The 21,309-nt window shown below is 45.1% G+C and overlaps 1 pseudogene; it reads left to right on the top strand.

The window, feature by feature from the left end:
* The first annotated feature begins 5,124 nt into the window (after window positions 1-5,124).
* On the top strand, window positions 5,125-20,082 carry LOC123457499 (annotated as a pseudogene).
* Window positions 20,083-21,309: the final 1,227 nt, after the last annotated feature.

The following is a 21,309-nucleotide window of genomic DNA, read 5'->3' as shown; positions in this document are numbered from 1 at the left end:
TGAAAGCATGTAAATGGATTTCTTCAGCATGTCTAAAACCAGATGTGTAGTGAAAAGTTGAGAAATTTTTCCTTTCCATCATAGCTCATGCATAAAAGTGCAGCATTATTTCCCCCATTGTTGCAAAGGAGGAGAGGATCCGCACATACCTCACTCCCATCAGCATCACAGCATTTACTGTGTGCTCCACGCACTACTCCATGGCAGTTTCATGTCTGTAATATCCCACAACTCCACGTTTCCTAATGTCTGAATAAACAATATATATATGGAAATATATATCCTTATCAAAAGAATCCACAACTATGACAAAGAATTGAGGTAGAATGAAACCCATAGAGTTTACAATGAGAATGCAGCTTCTATGGGAATGAGTATGAAGTTAATTAAATCTGAAAGTAGATAAAGAAGGTGATCAATATGCATCACTCTTGGGAAAATACCTAAGTTATCCAAATCAACATATCTCAAGTGGGAAGGTTTTAGCTCAACTTCTAAATATTATTTATATGTTCTCAAATTCATTATTTTCCAAGTGAATGGGTGACACATATTGTCTCTTATGAAAATGCCAGTTTACTGTGCTGTTTTCTTTCAGATCAGATTATTTTAAGCATTATACATTCCCATTTTGCTATTATTACTTCAGCCATTGGAGTCCTTTGAAGAATTTCCTTGTCTATAAAAAAGTGTTGGACAGCTGGGAATGGTGGTACATGCCTTCAATCCCAGAACTTGGGAGGTAGAGGTAGGAGGACTGATCTGAGTTCGAGGCCACCCTGAGACTACATAGTTAATGCCCGATCAGCCTGGGCTACAAGACCCTACCTTGAAAGAAAAATGTTGAGCAATCTTTCCTACATTTGCCTCAAGTTCAAAGCTTGTCTTACATTAAGATCTTTCATTGATTTTCAATGTATTTTCCATGTGATGGGAAGGATGGTTCTTGGTTGTTTTCTCTGTGTGTGGATATCCATTTTGCCACCACCATTTGTTATGTAGACACTCATTTCTAGGACACGGTTTTGGTGCATGTAACAGTTTTAACAAATACCATACCAGAAGCAACTTGTGGATGGAAATGGCTTCATTCCATTTTTATCATGCTGGGGAAGGCATGGCAGGTACGAGTTGGAAGCTGAGTCACATTGGCATGCAGGACTCAGAGGAAGGATAGAGTGAATTGTCAGGTCCATAATGAGTGACAAACTTTTTCCAGCATGTCTCCATCTCTAAAAGTTTTCATAATCTCCCCAAACAGTGGCACCTGCAGGTAACTTTATTTTTCTCTTCCTTTATTGCTCCAGATAAGGAAATTAGATATTTTGGCAATGTTCTGAGGAAATATATGTCATGAAACAAGTTTACAAAGGTTCATTTTAGTTTACAGTTGAAGAGTGTATTGACCATTATGATTGGAAGGGCACAGTTGTAGGAAATATGAGATTGCTTTCACATATCTAACATAAAAAGACAGATGTGAATTCTGGCACTCAGATGGATTTTCTTTTTTATTGAGCTTAGGGCTTCACCTTATAGGATGATTCCACCTATATTCAGGGTGAATATCCCACCACCTAACTTATCCTTTCAAGAAAAGAGCCATTATCAACACACTATGAGATGAGCCTCATAAGTTTCATACGTGTTTACAAATACAACCCAGTTGACAATGTAATTAACCATCACCAAGTCTTCTGCACTGTGTTCAATAAAACTAAAGAGGATGCACATTCTTATTTAATTCAAACCTTAGGGGGAATAATTTCTTATTGCACAGTTTAGCTTTTAAATATCTATTGATTTCATTTATTTATTTATTTAGTTGGTTTTTACAGGGAGTGTCTCACTCTAGCCCAGGCTCACCTGGAATTCACTATGGAGTCTCAGGGTGGCCTCAAACTCATGGCAATCCTCCTAGCTCTCCCTCCTGAGTTTGGGGATTAAAGGTGTGCTCCACAACACCTGGCAATTATTTCTTCTTTTCATTTACTTGAGAGAAAAAGAAACAGACAGGCAGAAAGAATGAGAGAGAGATGGAGAGAAAGATAGGACACACAAGAGCCCCAGCCACTTGGCTACTTTTTACATCTCACCTTATGTGGGTACAAGAGAATCAAAACCCTGTCATCAGACTATGCAAACATGGCAATATAATATGTGCAAATAGCAATTCTTGTCAAGATGGCATCTTCCTAACCATGCTTCACCTTGTGGGGAAGGAAAGGAAAGATCACTGGGGTTTTTAATGCTTGCAGATCCTAGCAGACTTCCAATGGGACGGTGCAGAGGAGCAAATTATGGAATGCACTGATTGCCACACTTAAGCTATGTGACCCAGGCCAAGCTCCAGTGTTTATTAACCCTTCAAAATGCTTCCCATTTAATTTTAATGTTAATTTTGGTCGTTCCTTACTGATGGGTTGATCCCAGTAAGCATCTGAGGAGCCAAATCCTTGAGTCCCTCAACCCTGAACATTAGTGACCCCTCCCATTCTTATCATTGGAAGGAGCAACAATTGAGCTATTCTCTGACCGGGCAATATTGTAAAGATTGTTTTTGGAGAAGACGCCATAATTTTAAGTTCTTCTGTGAAATCTGCATCAATAACTCCAGGTGCTACTTGTAATCCCTGCATAGCACTGCTACTCCTCCGAAGATTAAGCCTACACTGTGCTTTGTCAGTGGGCCACACACTCCAGTAGGCAGTGCTTGAAATCCAACTTCTGGAGTCAGTACTATGTAGGTGGAGGAACTGAGGTCAAGTCCTGCACTCCCTGGGGTGGCTCCGAGAAGTGGGGAGACTGGCTGTAACGGGCTGTTTGAGGAACAAACTGAATTGCCCCATAAACTTGTCTTTTTGGGGCCTGGGGGTGGCCCCTCCTCCCGTTTCCCTGCTGCTGGATAATAGGGTTGCCATCTCTATCTCTTTTAGATCTACATTCATTGTTTTTTTTACATTCAGTGTTTTCCTCTTTTGCACTTTGGGCAAAGACCAGGAGCTGGACTATTGGAATTTCCATCATTTCTTTTATCTAGACAATCTTTTCTCATATGTCCTATTTTTCCACAAGAAAAGCACTTGCCAGATCTTGCTGCAGTGGCGGCCATTTCAAAAGGAATTCCTTGTAACGCTGCAACCATGGATATCCCCTGCGTATAGCTAGGGCCAATATCAGCACATAATCTAATATATCCTTGTAGATCAACTTTCTTTCTATAAGGCCATATAGCTGCTTTGCGAGCACTGTTTGCATTTTCATAAGCAAGCTGTTTTACAAAGTCTATACCAGTGCCAGCATCTCTAAATACTCTCCCTGCCGTTTTTATCAATCTATCTACAAAAGATTTTAAAAACTGCAAATAATATACTGGATGGTAATGAAGACGTCTCTGCAATGGACTAGTTTCCGGCCACAAATTCATCTCTGCCTACACTTGTAAGTACACACCCCTAAGGATGTAGAGGTTAGGACCTGGTTTTAGATAGGGTTTATTTTAGCAAATATCAAGGGTTAGGGTTTTAAGGTTTCAGGTGAGAGGTTGGGGTTAAGGGGTAGGAGATAGGGGTTAGGGTTAAGAGTGTAGGGGGTTAAGAGGGTAGAGATTAGGGTTATGGATTAGGGGTCAGGGGGCCAGGGGTCAAGGTAGGGGAGTGGGGTTACAGTAAGAGTTAAGAGTCAGGGTCAGGGAGGTCAGGGTATGGTCAAGGTTGCTAGGGTTAGGATTCTTATGGTTCACCTTTGGGTTGGAGTTAGTGTTATGGTTTGGGGTTAGGGTTTAGGGTTGGGGTAAGGGGTTAGGGCTTGAGGTTGAGGTTAGGGGTTGGGATTAGGGCTTAGGGTGAGGGGTGGTTAGGGTGTTTAGGGTAGTTAGGGTTGTTAAGGTTAGGGTTAGGGTGTTTAGGGTAGTTAGGGTTGGTACGGTTAGGGTTAGGGTGGTTAGGGTTGGGTTCAGGGTTAGGAGCTCAACACCCATATACAATGTCTCAAGTCCTCCATAGGTAAACTGCTCTACTTTCACCCATACTGGTGTTGGTGTGATCTTTCCAGAGAATTTCTACAACACATTGAGGTGGTGTCTGGAGTTTCCATGCTCTGTAAGTAAGCCCTCACCCCCACGCTGAGGGAGGAGCATCCATGGGGGTAATCCTGAAATAGTGAGCCCTAATGTAGTGTTTCTTTGGGGTCTTGTGCTCTGTAAAGCAAAGTGTCACCCCAAGGCTGCGGGAGCAGCATAGTGAGCCCCACTGCAGCGCTGCTCCTGGACAGAGACCAGGAGGGTCTAGAAGCCACCGCAGGGAAGTTGTCATTCACTGTGGAAAGAGACCTCACCATGGTATGGCTGCTCTGGGGTCCTGATGCTCCCTAAGTAAGCCCTCATCTCGGGGCTGAGGGAAGAGCATCCAGAGAGTAATGTTCACACAAGAATCTCCATCAATGTGGCTGCTTTGGGGGCCCCGTGTTCCTACTGGTAACCCATCTTTATGTTCTGTAAGTGACCCCCCCAATAAACCCATTGGTTCACTGAACTGGTATTGGTGTCGTGGTACTTTGGTTTGCCACCTGAGTCCTCTTTGGGGTGAAGATGTGTGTCGTGTTTCCCCAAGGGAACGTTTCCCTTGACTGTGGGTCTGAGCACAACTTGGAGGGAGAAGGGCTTTGGCCACCTCTGCCCCCCAGGGCAGGGACTCCCTGCAAGGCGGCTTCCGCCCCAGAGCTAGGACCTTAACTAGCTGTTTGCCTCTGGGGTTGTGCAGACCCCCGCGTGGGCTTCAGGAGCGTGTCCACACCCTCGGCGCCCTCCCCCACGGATGTGCGCTGACCTCCCGCGCTCAGACCAGATTGGGGGGGGGCGCGTCTACACCCACAGGGAAGACCCCTGGAGCGAGCTAGGGAGGGGAGGGTGGAAGGAGAGACTTCGGGCTGTAGTGTCAGCGCGCCTTCGAGGTTCAGGGTCGAGCGGGACCAGAGCCCCTGCCCGCCACCCACAGAGCAGCCGAGCCACAGGCGACGGGACTTAGCGGGGCGCTGTGGTGCAGGCGGCGCTCGAAGCCCAGAGCCGGCTCGCCCAGCACCAGGGACCCGCCGCTGCTCCCACTTGGGGACCAGCTGCCCAGCACCATGTTCTTAGCTCTGTACCTCGTGCTGCCCCTGCTGGGTAGGTCCAGGCCCGCCGCTGGCCCTCCTGTTCCCGGGTCTTTCCCGGGCCACTGCGCCCTAGATGCTCCCAGACTGCAGGGCGTGCGGTGGAGAAGGCCAGGGGGAGAGGTCACGACTCCGCTTGGGAAGTGGTGGCTTGTCGCCCTCGCTTGTGGCTCGGCTGTGGGTGTTGGTGTCCGGGTCTGCAGCTGAGAGGTTCGAACCTCTGCTCCCGCCGGACAGAAGGAGGCCTTGGGAGCTGGCGAAGGAGCGGGGCAGGTGGAGCGAGGGCGAGCGCCCCGTCGGGAGAGGGGGCTTGGGGAGAGCTTCTCTCCTTTAGCCTCCCCACCCGCTACCCCGGCTCCTCTGAGAGCTGCTCAGCGAGGTGACAGCCTGAGACGCTCACGGGCTCCAGGCTGCAGGATCCTGGGCAAACCCCCTCAGATCACAGGCTAGGGAAGAGGGCATTGAGGCAGGGCAAAGCGGTGGACCAGTTCTCTGCCCAGGGCACTCACCCCCAAATGGACCAAACTTCCTTGTATCGGGCCCCCACCCTCTCCTGGGCCTGGAGTTGTCTCTTCAGTAAATAATACACTTACGCATTCCGCCTTCACCCTGCAGAATTGCTCCTGTGAGCAGAGCTGAGCGGTGGGGACCGCGTGGAGTGCATGAAAGCCAAGGAACAGTGCTGGAAGGAGCGGGGCTGTCGCACCAACTACCGCAGGCTGAGGCAGTGCTTGGGGAGCAAGAAGACCGACTTGAACCTGGCATCGGGCCTCGAGGCCACGGATGAATGCCATAATGCCGCAGAAGCCCTGAAGCAGACGTCTCTCTACAGCTGCTACTGTGAGCGTGGAACTGACGAGGAGAACTGTCTGCGCATCTACTGGCGCATGTACCGGAGCCTGCAAGGTAAGCCCATCGCCCCTGCCTGGTCCTTCTCAGAAGGCATGCGGCCCCTAGGTTCCTGAGCAGGCCATCTCGTCCTCCATTCCCTTCTCCCTAGAAGGGGAATGAGCACCCTGGAGACAGTGGCAGCTGGTGTCCATTTTATTTTCCTTCCCATCAAGCTTGATAAAAAGGCATATGAGTGCTAAACCAGCATGTCATCTTAGATTAGTTGCCTCTTCAATAAACTACTGCTGTTCGCCCTTCGTTAAAACATGCACAGTTAACTCAGGGAGAGGAAAAGCAACTGATCACAGCTGTCCATCCTAGTGAAAATTTACTTATTTATTTATTTTTAATATTTTAGAGAGAGAGAGAGAATTGGCACACCAGGGCGTCAGCCACTGAATTTGAACTCCAGATTCCTGCACTACCTAGTGGGCATGTGCCACCTTGCATTTGCCTCACCCTTGTGCATCTGGCTTATGTGAGATGTGGAGAGTAGAACATGGGTCCTTGGACTTCGCAGGCAAGCGTTCCACCTGCTGAGCCATCTCTCCAGCCCCTGGTGCAAACGTTTTGGTACTTATGTGCCAGAGGCCACAGGAGTCTATAAATTGCACAAAAAACATGTGGCACCTTTAATCTCCACCAAGAATCACAGTAGAAACGTTCATGATATATTGGTCTGGCCCACTAGCAGCCATTTCAGAATCTATTATATAAAAGCCTATTTTAGAGATACTTCTTGAATATCCGGTAAACCTGCTTTCCAACCATATACCATGGTTTGGAGAGCAAACCGAAATAGAGCCTCTCCTTGGTCCCCTTCCTTCCATTGGTTCTTGAAGTCCACTGGGTCTTTACTCTCAGATTCCATTCCTTCGTAAAGAGTGGAAGAAGGGGGCTGGAGAGATGACTTAGCAGTCAAGGTGCTTGCCTGTGAAACCTAAGGACCCAGGTTCCATTCCCCAGGACCCACATAAGCCAAATGCACCTGGAGGTAATTGCCGTGTCTAGGGACCCTGGTGTGTCTATTTTCCCGCTGCCATGTCTCATAAACAGAATTTTTTTTTTAAGTGTGAGATTTTCTGGTAGTCAGGCTGGGTTGTGCTCTAGTATTTTTGTGGCACTCTGAGAGACTGAGGGCAACAAAGACAGAGAGAAGAAAAAGAAAACCATGCTCTTAAAATCTTTGAAAGGGGCTGGAGAGATGGCTTAGCGGTTAAGCGCTTGCCTATGAAGCCTAAGGACCCTGGTTCGAGGCTCGATTCCCCAGGTCCCACGTTAGCCAGATGCACAAGGGGCGCACGCGTCTGGAGTTCGTTTGCAGAGGCTGGAAGCCCTGGCGCGCCCATTCTCTCTCTCTCCCTCTATCTGTCTTTCTCTCTGTGTCTGTCGCTCTCAAATAAATAAATTTAAAAAAAAAAAAAGGAAAAAAAAAATCTTTGAAAGTTTTGGTATCTTCTTGTTACACAGTCATGACAGGATTAACATTTAGATTCATCAGTGAAACACACTTGAATTACAAGATTTACAGATCTGAGCCCAATCTCTGTGGGTTCCAGGAAGTGATCTGCTCAAAGGTCCCATATGAACCCGTGAACAGCACACTGTCAGGTGTATTGCTGGTGGTGCCATTCCTGTCAGGTAAGCCGATTTACACTTCTACGCAGACGACTTCGCCAACCTGCATCAGTTGACTTGCGTTTTGTTTGGCTCTCAAATACGCTGTAAGAAACCAGTAGAATGGCACAGTGTTTCTGGTAAATTAGAAGTAGGATGATGAAAATCATGAGGCAGAACCCTTAGCAGTGATTGTTCCACTTAAGAGTAATTCTCAGGGAAGTACTGAGTGGTTTTGAGGGAAGTGACTGAGTTGTTTGGTTTTTTAAACATTACAATATATTTGAAAAAAATGTGTGTGTGTGTGTATATATATATATATGATATATATATGTATATATCATACATACATGCATACATACATACATACATACATGTATAGATGGCCAACTTTTGGCCAAGGAAATGCTGCTTCTGTTTGTGGCAGTCGTTTTCTTATTGCTTATCTTATAAGCACAGTGCCCCAATGGAATGGGATCTTCTCTAATATTGCAACTCTGTTAGGACACACTGACGATTACCTTAAATTATTGAAGAATTTTGGGTGGATTCACTTGTCTGCCTTTGATTTAAATGCTTAAATTCTACCATTTCTTAATATTTCCTTCCTTCCTTCCTTTCCTCCTCCCTCCCTCCCTTTCCCTCTTTTTTTTTTTTTTTTTTTTTTTTTTTTTTTGAGGAAGCATCTTGCTATAGCCCAGGCTGTCCTGCAATTCACTCTATAGTCTCAGGCTGTCCTCAAACACAGTGATTCTACAACCTCAGCTGGGATTAAAAGCATATGCCCAAACTCCCGATCATTTTGGGGGTGGCATTTCTGCTGTTTTTAATGCTTCCTGGGCAAGTGTTAGCATCAAGAGACTGTTTTCACCCCAGTGGCCCTTGAAAATGTAATCTTTCTTCCTGTGACTTACTTTGCCTTTCTTTGCAGTTCTTCAGTTTGCTTTGGTTTATGAGAGATTTTTAAATTTAGAGTTATGTTTTTCTTATTATCTGAATTCAGACAGCTCATAAATTAGGGTCAAGGCAGTAGGTTTCATGAGAAATTATCTTTTTTTGAGAAATTATCTTTATATACAGTTACATTTTCTCATGTATATATAACACTACAAATCACCCATTTCTTCTTTTTTAAATTTTTTTGTTCATTTTTATTTATTTATTTGACAGCAACAGAGAAAGAGGCAGATAGAGAGAGAGAATGAGTGCACCAGGGTGTCCAGCCACTGCAAACGAACTCCAGGTGCATGCGCCCCCTTGTACATCTGGCTAATATGGGTCCTGGGGAATTAAGCCTCAAACCAGGGTCCTTAGGCTTCACAGGCAGGTGCTTAACCACTAAGCCATCTCTCCAGCCCACATTTCTTGGTGGCCAAACATGGTAGTTGAATTTGAGTTGAATTTGACTCTACGAGATGATGGCTTGTTACTGAGTGTTCTGTATTCCCAGTGATTTGTCTTGTAGGAAAGTACAGATGCAAGGGAAATGGTAAGGATTGACGTGTGGGTTTTACATGCATACTCATTCGCCTAATATCCACTGGGCAGTGCTGTGCTCTCACAGTTGTTACACTGTGTTTGCAGTGAGCCAGTTATCGCCTCTACCCTGTGTATCTTATGAACCACCAGCTACCAGCATTTTTAGAGCCTTGACTGCATGCCAGGCATTGTGTGGAGAGATTTGCATCATTAACTTACACCCTCATTTTTGGATGCTTCCATTTTAGAGATGAGCAGATTGAAGCACAGCAAACAGAGGACACTAGCTCAAGATCACAAAGCACCCAAATGGAAGACTAGATGAAAACACACACTGGACTTTTTCCTTAAAACAGCTACCTCTTGATGTTTAGAGTGCAGCCTCATCTAGGGCCACATTTCAGAAGGCCAGGGAGCCCCTACTTTCTCTGCTTAATCCTTCTATCTTCCTGGAAGTGCCATACCTCTTTCCATTAAAGCTGTCTGGGCTAAACTGTCCCTCAGGTTTTCCATCTGTGCGCCCCTCCTGGGTGTTTGCCTGTGACCTTGCCTTGGCTTGGGAAGCATGTATTAGTTCTTCAAGACCATGATCACATTTTATTGCTGAAAGTCTTGTTGGAATTTCCTGAGACAGGTCCTTTCACTCAGGACTGTGCTGTTGATTTTATGGTGGCCACTGATGATGGCGCAGTGAGAGGTTTTAGCTATGTGTCTGTCTTTCCCTAGAAAGTCAGGAATATTAGTTACCCACTGTCTGCTCAGCACTCCTCCTGTTGTGGAGCAGACATACCATTGTCTCTGGGTACCTGAATGACAGAGGGCTTATTTACATGTCTGCCTTTCCCCTAAAAGCCAGGAACTATTAGTTATGCTATGTTTACTCACAGCTCCCTTCCTTGTCTGGAGCGGGTGAACCACCGTCCATGGGTGGCTAAATGATAGAGAAGTGTTCTTAGAGGTCTAGTCCAACCTTCTTACGCTTTCTGTGTCCCAGAAGGTCATTGGAATGCACTGTGCCTCACTTTCCTTGGATATACAGTGGGGTGATCACACCTACTTTGTAAGTTCTTTTAGCTTAACAGTGTTTTATGTACAATTCATAGCATAGGGTCTGAAACATGCTTGATCTTTGATAAATCTCGGCCATTTCAATGCATTGCTAATGCCTTATAAACTGTTGGTGTCGCGAGCACTCTCAAAGATGATTGGTTGAGAGGATTCCGCCGGTGAAGGCCAATGATACTCAGACACTGGTATACTTGCAAAGGAGTTTACTGGGATGAAAGTCATGCACAGCAAGTCCAAACTATCACAAATAATATTATAGCTAATATAATATATAACCAAGGTATATTCATCGCTACATTACTAACACAAGAATATTTCTAAAGAGTCTAACATGTATATGACCTGACAATGCAAGGTTCGAGTCGTGACGTTTTACGACCTGACCAATGCGAGGTTCGAGCTGCAACGTTTTATGATCTGACCAATGCGAGGTTCGAGCTACAACGTTTTACTTTCAGTTTGCTGCGCTCCAAGCCGAGTCTTGGTCCGCTGGCGTAAGCTAATGCTCTGACTTACAGATGATTGTTCAGACAGAGTGTCGGGCTGATGAATTCGGATAGGGGATGTGTTTCATGGGGGTCTCAGTCAGGACTGCTGAGTAACCTTTCAGTCAGTCATAGTGTCGGGGAGACTGAGACAATGGTCGCTGAGCAGCTGGGGTTTTTATACTTTCCAATACTTATCTAATAGTTTCACACACACATCTGCTAATCTCTATTACGTCACTGCACACAGCTAGTCTTAGTTTTACTTACAAGCTTTGACTTTGCATTTTTTACTCTCACAACAAACTTGTTTATCCTAAACTGGCCCTGGACCATATGCTGGTCCTTACATGCTCATAACAGTTGGCTTGCTTCTGACTCTAAGACTGGGTTTCCTATTCCCCAATAAGGGATTAAAAAAACTTGCAGTCCTGAACCTTCAGGAAGGCAGTTCTTAAACTACATTGAGTGAAGAATGAACAACCTACCATACCTCGTTTCTTTCAGCATGGGTGCTTATCAAATATCTTCAGTAAAAGTGAATTTGTAGTTGGGGCTGGATGTGGGTTGATGGCATGCTTTGCTTCTCATTTGTGAGGATATATTTTAATCTGGAGAATATGTTCCAAAGTAAAGTATATCTGTGGCAGGAGGGGAATACATGCAAAAAAAAAGATTTTAAATTCCACATAAAAATAATGGAACTTGTTTTTCACGAGATATCAAGCAGATTATTAAAAAATCAAGGTAAAGTGTTGAGGAGATGGCTTAGAGGATAAGGCACTTGCCTGTGAAGCAAAGGACCTAGGTTTGATTTCCCCAGGACACACATATGCCAGATGCACAAGAGGAACATGTGTCTGCAATTCCTTTGCAGTGGCTGGTTGTGCTGGCCTGCCCATTTTCTCTCTCTCTCTCTCTCTCTGCCTCTCTCAAATAAATAAATATAAAATAAATGTTTAAAAAACAAGGTGAAAGATGCTATTGAAAAGGAAGACAGTTTCCTAGCTGAAGAAAGCATTAGATGAATATGCTGTGCTGTAGTAACTATCTCATTGTGTCATTATGTATTGATACATCATAATGTGCATCTTAAATGTATGCCGCAAAAAGAAGGAAAACACATTCGTGTAAGTAGTGTTTCTGGAGAAAATAGGGATTCACTTTAGACCACTTTGTGTGTGAACAGTACACATGGTGTGGTATGTTGTATGTATGTGTATATACTTGTATGCAGATATGCATGCTCTGTGTCCATGTGTGCAGAGGCCAGAGGAGAACATCTGGGGCCATCCTTAGGTTGACAGATTTCCCAGGATGGCACAAAAGTATAAGGTGGTTGTCTTGTTGGGAAAAACACCAGTTGGATGATCCAGCTTAGCTCAGAAATCCTGCATTAATTAGAGTGGTAATTATGAGGAGGGGTTTGCCTTCTCAAGCAAAGTGGGAGGTAAAATGCTCCTGAAGCCCAGGAGCTGAGGAAAAAGACAAAAGGAGCCACACCCCAAAACGAATTGATAGGAAGTGAGCTGTTCATATGGTCCATGGCAAGAAATACTGATTATAGCAAATGACACACTCCCCCAAAGCCATGTTTGTTGGAGTCTGTCAGAGACCATGACCTGACCACCCTAGGACAAAAGAAGAACTAACAGCCTTCATATGGCCCCTCACTGCCCTGAGGACAAAAGAGAGCTAGCAGCCCTCATGCAGCCCCTCCCCCGAGAACAAACAGCTGCTCTGGGAGAGGTCACAAGAGAGATTCTGAGAAGATGCTCCAGAAGATTACAGCCAGGTGGCCCTACTTCCTCCTTCCTTGTACCCCCTCCCCCTCCCCCCCCTTATTGCCCTACATGCTGGTTGATTATAAAAAGGCGAAAAAATCCAACATTAAACGAGACCTTGACAAAACCTCCACTTGGTCTCCTTCTTTTCCGCCCATTCTTTCAGGTTGCATCCCTCCTCGACCACCCCGTGTAACATTGCCCCCGCAGGTCGGGGGCAGGAGTCTAAGGAAGATAAGTCTTTTGTCCACTTTCTTCTGAAAGAGAGGCCTTTATAAAGAGTTTTTATTTGGGGGCAGAGGGGAACACTGGGTAATGGCAAATCAAATGTTTTTTGGTTTTTTTTTGTTGTTTGTTTTTTGTTTTGTTTAAAGAAACCAAGCAAGAGTGGAAACTGTATGGACCAGACACTTCGAAGATGTTTTAATGGGCTAAATCTTTCCTTTTGGCCAAATAACAGTGGAAGATTCCCTCTAGGGTCTATAATTTTTTAACAATAAAACTTGATTTATTTTATATATATATCCACAAGACCCACGTAAGCTGGATGCACAAAGTGGTGCATGCATCTGGAGTTCATTTGCTGTGGCTGAAGGCCCTGGAGGAGTGAGAGAGAGAATGGGCATACCATGATATCTAGCCAATATGACTACTCCAGACACGCCTGTGCCAGCTTGTGAATTTAGCTTTATGTAAGTAACTGGCGGAATCAAACCTGGGTCCTTTAGCTTTGACAACAAACACCTTAACCACTAAGCCTATCTCTCCAGTACATTTTTTTGTTTATTTTATTTATTTATTTATTAGAAAGCAACAGAGAGAGAGAATGGGCACACCAGGGCCTCTAGCCACTGCAAATGAACTCCAGATGCGTGCGCTCCCTTGTGCATCTGGCTAACGTGGGTCCTGGGGAATCAAGCCTGGAACCGGGGTCCTTAGGCTTCACAGGCAAGTGCTTAACCACTAAACCATCTCTCCAGCCCTCTCCAGTTCATTTTTAATACCTATTTTTGTGAAGTATGTGTTAAAACATTTGGTCTGTTTTTTAGAGAGAGCAAGGTGTTGGGGACAGAGAGAATTGGTGAACCAGAGCCTCAGCCAGTGAGCTCTTAACTCCAGATGCTTGCATCACCTAGTGGGCATTGCAGCCTTGCGCTTCCCTCTCCTTCATGCGGCTGGCTCACTTGGGATCTGCAGAGTCGAACATGTGTTGTTAGGCTTTGCAGGCAAGCACCTTAACTGCTAAGCTCCAGCCCCACAATTGATTTTTTATATGAACTTTATATTTGCTGAGTGATTCCACTTATTCTAATGGCTGTTTTATAGATGCTCTGCTCATCTGCAAACATGTCTTCCTGTGTACTCTCTATACCTTTTATTTCTTTCTACTGCTTGGTTGCAAAGGCTAATATCTTTAGCATAATATTTACTGTACATGGTAAATGAGCTTTATTTACTCCTGATACTAGGGGGAGACAATCAGAATTTTACCATGAGATGTGATTTTAGTGTGGGTTTGTCACAGCTTTCTTTGACCAAACTGAGGAAGTTCTGTTCTAGTAGTTTGCTGAGTCCATGTACATTTTCCTTAAATAATGGCATTAAAGTAAAGTGAATGCTTTTTCTGTTTCTTCTGAACTAATCATATTTTTTCTGTACTTTATTAATGTGCATGGTACTGATTTTTAAGCATTAAGTTACTTTAGGACCCTTGGAATAAACCTCAGTTGTTCCTGATACAATATCCTCTTCACATGCATGCTAAATGCACTTTGCTAACCTTTTGAGAAGATCTTTGAACTTAGATTTTGCAAGGAGTGTGAGTCTTGTTTTCTTTTGCCTTTGTTGTGTTCTTGTTTAGGGGTAAATTGGTCTCAAGTAGAGAAGGTTGGGTGAAAATATTTTGATAATGAGTGCAAAACATAAAGGAAGTCACATGTTAACCTGAGAGATGACAATAAATTACTGTTCTCTGAATGTACCACGTTGTATATTCTGAAATTTGTCACACTCGGGAGTGATGGTTAGGAAGTGGTGTTCCAGTCAGACTTATATATCGATGAAAACAGGATTAGCAGAAAGTGAGGCAAAGTCATTCCCAGTGTTAAAATGAAGTTAGCTTTGAGTAAGCAGTTCAGAAATGAAATGGCTTACTATTTCCACCTTATACAAAACTTGTCCTTTAAAATACTTGTTATGAGCATGTAAGGACCAGCATATGGTCCAGGGCCAGTTTAGGATAAACACGTCTGTTGTGAGAGTAAAAAATGCAAAGTCAAAGCTTGTAAGCAAAACTAAGACTAGTTGTGACGTAATAGAGATTAGCAGATGTGTGTGAAACTATTAGATAAGTATTGGAAAGTATAAAAACCCCAGCTGCTCAGCGACCATTGTCTCAGTCTCCCCGACACTATGACTGACTGAAAGGTTACTCAGCAGTCCTGACCCGCGAGACGCATCACCGATCCGAATTCATCAGCCCGACACTCTGCCCGACACGCTGTCCGAACGATCATCCGTAAGCCAGAACACTAGCTTACGCCAGCAGACCAAGACTTGGCTTGGAGCGCAGCGAACTGAAAACGTCGCAGCTCGAACCCCGTATTGGTCAGGTCGTAAGACGTCGTAAAACGTCGCAACTCAAATCTCGTGTTGTCAGGTCGTATACATGTTAGACTTGTTAGAAATATTCTTGTGTTAGTAGCGATGAATATACCTTGGTTATATATTATATTAGCTATAATACTATTTGTGATAATTTGGGCTTGCTTGTGCGTGACTTTCATCCCAGTAAACTCCTTTGCAAGTATACCAGTGTCTGAGTATCATTGGCCTTCGCCGGCGGAATCCTCTCAACCAATCATCTTTGAGAGTGCTCGCGACAATACTGCTGTTCAGTTTTAATACATTCTTAGGAAAAACTTAGCAGCCCACATAATTTTAAGAACTGTTAAGATAACAGAAAGGTGTATACCAGGACAATTTTAAAGCTGTGTGTTACCATATGTGTCACTTGCAGAGAAAAAGAAATTTCTTACATGATGTGTAGTCAATGTAAGGAATGACTTTTTTGTTGAAGCAAAGTGTTCACAATGTGAATGCAGTCTTTGATGTCAGTGTGTTTCTTTGAATTTGACAGGCTCCTAAGCCTGGATGCCTCTGTTCTTCTTTTAACATAGAGGCTAAAGTGTCCTCCGTCACACATCAAGTGCAGACAAAAATCCAAGTAGTTAAATCACGTATTTACCAATATTCAGCCCTTAATGTCCTAATTCAGATTACTCAATATGGTTTTAGTAATTTCTAGTTGATGATTATATAAATGCATAACTAATAAATCTAGGGAAGAGTAGACTTTCAGAGTGTACTTGGTCCCCAAAGAACAACTTTAGAAGTTTCAAGACTAGGCTGGAATTGTCACCCAGACCCAGATTCACAGGTGTCTGCCTGGGCACACTGTGGCTGTTTCCTTCCTGGGGTCCCAAGGAGTGTGAGTATGTCCAATAGAAACAGGCTTTGGAGTAGGAGGTGCGGGAGGCAGCACCAGGAGCGCTTGCTGAAGTGGAGGGCTGCCATGGGCGGACACTGGCCGCACCTGTACTGCTCACTGTGAGATGATGGAGGTTGTGTTTACTGCGTCTACGCTGAATTTGTAGGATGAACCTATGGTGTGCTGATACATGCCCTGTGCGTCAGGGTATAATATTGTAGTTTCTGATTTCAGGGATTCACTTAAAACTGAAAGGCCCAAGAATTCAGAAGCTCAGAAATACTATCACACTCCAAAGGGAGCTTAAGCGGGCCCCCTGCATACCTCAAACTCCAGACTTTACTCTCTGTTAGAAGCAAGTAAAGAATCCCTCTTCTCATTATATCAGAGCCCACTCCTAATATAAAACTAGGTAAAAAGGGCATGAGATAGCCCTCAAGGATGGGAAATGAATAATAAAGTAAACCACTTATTTGGTTTCTGTAAATAGCCTGCACCATAAGCCTCAATAGCCCACACTGTAAGCCTTAGTAGCCTTAATAGCCCACACTGTAAGCCTTAGTAGCTCGCACCATAAGCTGTAGCAGCCTGCCTCAGACCACCAAGGTCATAGGAGGCTGATACCATACTCTGCTACCCCCACCTAAGGAATTGCACAAGTGCTGACCTCCAAGGTCATAGGAGACTGGTACCACACTCTGCTACTCCCACCCAAGGACCTGCGCAAATGCTGACCACCAAGAGAATGATTGGTCCATGAGGGGCTTGAACAAAGTAAACTAATTGGCTTAGAAACTATGGGGTGGCACAAACTGACTGGCTAACACCCTGCGGGGCTCCTGATATTAAATAATGATTGGTCTAATGCACAGGCTTTGTTAGAAACCCTATAAAAACTGCCCCGTTCCTGCATTTGGGGCTCTGCAGTCCTCTACCCCTGTGCGGTGTACGACTGTGGGCCCCAGCGCACTTGGAATAAAATCCTCTTGCAGTTTGCATCAAGACCGCTTCTCGTGAGTGATTTGGGGTGTCGCCTTATCTGGGCAGAACGTGGGGGCCCCCTGCGGGGGTTTTTTCCTACAAAACAACGTACAGTTTTCATAGAACATAGGAAGTTTTCTTTTCATGAAGAATTTGTTACTTTCTGTGCCTTTTATTTTTATGTTGTAATGAATATATTTTTGAAATGTGATGAGAATATTTAATACTCAGTTTGCCTGCCTATTAGAAATAAGACTTTAAAAGTATTCTATATTCCCTGTAGCAGTTACTTTTGCATTTGCTGTGAACAAACACCTGACCAGAAGAAACTTAAGGACATTTATTTTTAGTTTAGGGGCTATATCATGTAGGGAAGCTGTGGTGGTTTGAATAGAATAGTTGGCCCCCAATATATTCAGTTGTATGTTTGTAGTTTGCATCTGCTGGCTGCCTGGCTGGAGGCAATGTCACTGGGTGATCTTAAGTTGTGGTGGTGAATTTCTGATTTCAATCTAAAGATATGCAAAGTGTGCCTAGCTGGAGTTCCTGAAGTGTGCTGTGGCTTTTGACCTTTAGGCTTGTGCTTCTCTCTCTCTGCTTGGTCCTGTGAAGGCAGGCCAACTTCTTCTGCCATTATGGAACTTCCCCTGGATCTGTAAGTTTCAATAAATCCCTTCCTCCATAACTGTGCCTGGTCTGAAAGTTCATTTCCATGAACCTGAAGCTGTCTGTTACAGAAGCCAAGACAGGTGTGATTGCTGGCTCCTCACAGTCACCAGTGCATGCAGAACACAGAGCAAAGGACACATGGGGCTCCAGCCCTCTCCACTCGACTGTGACCCACTTCCTCCAGCTCGGCTCCCCAAGATATTACCTTCCCAAACAGCACTACCTGCCGGGAATCAAGAATTCAAACACATGAGCCTGCCACACTCAGCCCATCACATGCCCCTTTTAGATGTCTGCCCTGTTTTTTACCCCATCCAGACCACCAGAACCCCCGCATCCTGACACTTCTCTAGCCTCTGGTATTTTCCCAAGTGTTCCTGCCAATTTGGGGTGTATAAGCAGGAAGAAAAGGAGGCACAGAATCCGCAGTGGAGCTGAGGCTTGAGTGGGAACTTACTGGGGTGCCTGATCCCGTAGTTGTGGGGTTCTAGTCTCCTACCTACCTGCCCCCTCTCGAGGATCTCCGGCACGCGTACTTATCAGTCTGACGTAAGCCACCTTTACCAAATGACTCTGCAGGGTTTGTATCACTTTCTTTTCCCTGCTGGGTGGCGGGGGGGTCTTTATGGGGGATCCTGAGCATAGTGCCTCTTGTCCATTCACTTGTAACTTTGTAAACTGTGTATGACCCAGGCCAACCTACACAGCCATGCTCCCTGGCACTGATATACATACAATGCAAGTGTGTCCCAGGAAATGGCTTAGAGGTTAAGGCATTTCCCTGTGAAGCCTAGGACACCGGTTCAATTTCCCCAGGACCCATGTAAGCCAGATGAGCAAAGGGGCACGTGCATCTGGAGATAGTTTGCAGTGGCTGGAGGCCCATTCCTTCTCTCTGCCTCTCTCTCTCTAATAAATAAATAAATAAATAAATAAATAAATAAATAAATAAATAAAACTTTCAAAAGAAAGTGTCCCAGAGTGAGTGGCAATGGTTCGCCAGTCAGCATGAGCACAGGGAATTTGAGCAGAAGGCAGCATATGGCTTGTGATAATCCTGTAGCCCTTGCTGTGGAAGCCCAACGAAATGCTATCCAAAGTCCCAGCTGAATCTTCCTAATTGGAAATTTTTAATAATCACAGAACAGATGTTTTATATGTAGGGAATTAAGTGATAATCAGGGTTTGCAAATTTTTATGTGATGTATACTGTTTTTCTTCCAATGGTCTGGGAGCCAAAAGTTAAACACAGCAGGCCTAATCTTTTGTGGAGTCAATTAACCATGCAATTTCTCTAAAAGCATACAGTAGTTAGCATGTCCTACATATATTTATTAAATAATTATGGAGAACTACATAGCAATTATAACTCATTCAGCATATCATTTTATGTACTGTATCCTGAACAAGTATATAATTTGTTGCTTTTTGAAAATTATTTTCATTTATTTATTGGAGAGCAACAGACAGAGAAACAAAGAGGCAGATAGAGAGAGAGAATGGGCACAACAAGGCCTCCAGCCACTGCAAAGGAACACCAGACATGTGTACTCCCTTGTGCATCTGGCTGATGTGGGTCCTGGGGAATCCAGCATCAAAACGGAGTCCTTAGGCTTCACAGACAAGTGCTTAAAAGCTAAGCCATCTCTCCAACCCAATTTGTTGCTTTTTTGATATTAGTTTCCTTTCCCAGAGTAAAGATTGGAAACATTCTTATGTTTGCTAGTACGAGGCAGGTGCCTGAGTCCCTGTAACTAGCTCCATAGCGACTACTTACACATCTGTGGGAATCCCAGGAGCTTGTGCTAGTGTGGACTCCTGGTGTTTGCATCCCAACGCCTTTTCCTGGAGACTCATCGGGTAATTAGCCTTAAAATTCCTCGAGTCCTAGACGTGGGAATATGGTCAGGGGAACAGCAAAATCTCCGTGCAGATGTGGAGGTAGAGGTGGACAGAGGCCAAGCACTGTGATCATGTCTGTCTTTCTCTGCTTTGCAGTTAAGCACATTTCCGAAGAGAACAATTGCCTGAATGCGGCCAATGCCTGTAATCTCAATGACACCTGCCATAAGTATAAGGCGGCCTTCGTCACGCCGTGTATCACCAGCGTTTCTAACCAAGTCTGCAGCCGCCACAGATGCCACAGGGCCCTGAGGCAGTTCTTTGACCAGGTTCCTGCCAAGCTCAGTTACGGCGTGCTCTTCTGCTCCTGCCACACATGGCCTGCAGGGAGCCACGGCGACAGACCATCGTGCCTGCGTGCTCCTATGAAGAGAGGAAGAGACCCAGCTGCTTGCCTTTGCGGGAGTCCTGCCAGAGGACCTACATCTGCAGGTACGTGTGCTGGCTGCAGGATTTAACGTGGTTCAGAGCGATCCGTGGCTGCTGCTCAAGCTGCCAGGCTCCGGGTGTCTGTGCTGCTCTCAAGGCCGAGAGCAAGGCCAGTTCTGTGAATGAACTGAGATTCTGACCTCTGCAACTGTAACAGGGATTTCAGAGCGGTTTATGCTCTCACCGTGGGGACAGTCCTGTCTTTAACTGGGGAACGCTTTTGAGGCAGGTGGTCCATGATTGATACAGGTTTGCGGATATGAGCCTACTCCTCAAGTCCTGGGAGGCTGCCCAGTGAGGAGCGGGCTGGTAGGAGATGAGGAGACTCTTGATTTTCAGAAAATTGAAGAGCAGTGCATGGTGGAGCACACCCCTGATCCCAGCACTCCGAAGGCAGAGGTAGGAGGACTGCCATGAGTTCGAGGCCACCCTGAGAATACATAGTGAATTCCAGATCAGCCTGTTTTAGAGTGAGACCTTACCTGGAAAAAAAAAAGTCACAGAAAATGAGATGTAGAATTGGGTTTGAGTGAAAGGAGAATATCTCTTCACTCTACTCATGCGCAACCCCAAGCCCCGGTGACCACTGCTGACAACTTGATAAACATGTTCCCAGGACTTAGGGCTGGATTCTGTTGCTGCTGGAATCAAGTCACTGCTGCTGGGCAGAGACTGAGACTGACACCAAGGCTCTGCCATGCTTCTTCAGAGGTGTGCGCTGGATCCCAGCTTACAGGTTCAGCTCCTACTGCCCAGTGCCTGCCCTTGTACCCAGGACCGGGACAGGAGACTTCCGTGCCATCTGAGGCAAATCCTGCATACTCAGTAGGTGTGTGACAGGTGAGAAAGCAGGTGAATGTGACTAGGTGCTTGTTTTCGTAAAGGTTCTTTATTTCTGAAGGCCAGAGAGCAGGTACCGCGTGGGACATGTTAGCTGCGCTTCTGCTCAGCTTGTCTTGCTCCGGGGGCATGAGGCCCCGCGTTCTTTAAACAAGCTGTAGCACTGACCAGAGGAAGTGACACCCTTATTACTTTATAACACTCTCAGGTTGAAGACGTTCTGAGAGTCATGGCCTTCCACTTTTTTTTTTTTTTAAGTTGGAAGAAGCTGATCTGATTTATAAGGAGGATTTAGGTGGCAAAACATCACAGGGACAATTTGTGCATTGTGAGGAGACAGAGAGTCCAAAAGTGTAACTCGAAAGACTCTTCCCTTTTCCTACCACTAGTCTGCTGGGGCCCTTCTAGCTGTGGGCTAGGAGCAGAGCTGTGTGCGCTACAGTCTTGAGGCTGGGCTGGGCTGGGCATCAATAGACACGAAACTTGGGAAGAAGTCTGGGAAAGACTGAGGAGGCTTGGCCATGTA

The sequence above is a fragment of the Jaculus jaculus genome, unplaced genomic scaffold, assembly GCF_020740685.1.
Source record: "Jaculus jaculus isolate mJacJac1 unplaced genomic scaffold, mJacJac1.mat.Y.cur u25, whole genome shotgun sequence".
NCBI lineage: Eukaryota > Metazoa > Chordata > Mammalia > Rodentia > Dipodidae > Jaculus > Jaculus jaculus.
The sequence above is the reverse complement of the archived record's forward strand: the minus strand, read 5'-3'. Positions and strand labels throughout refer to the sequence as shown.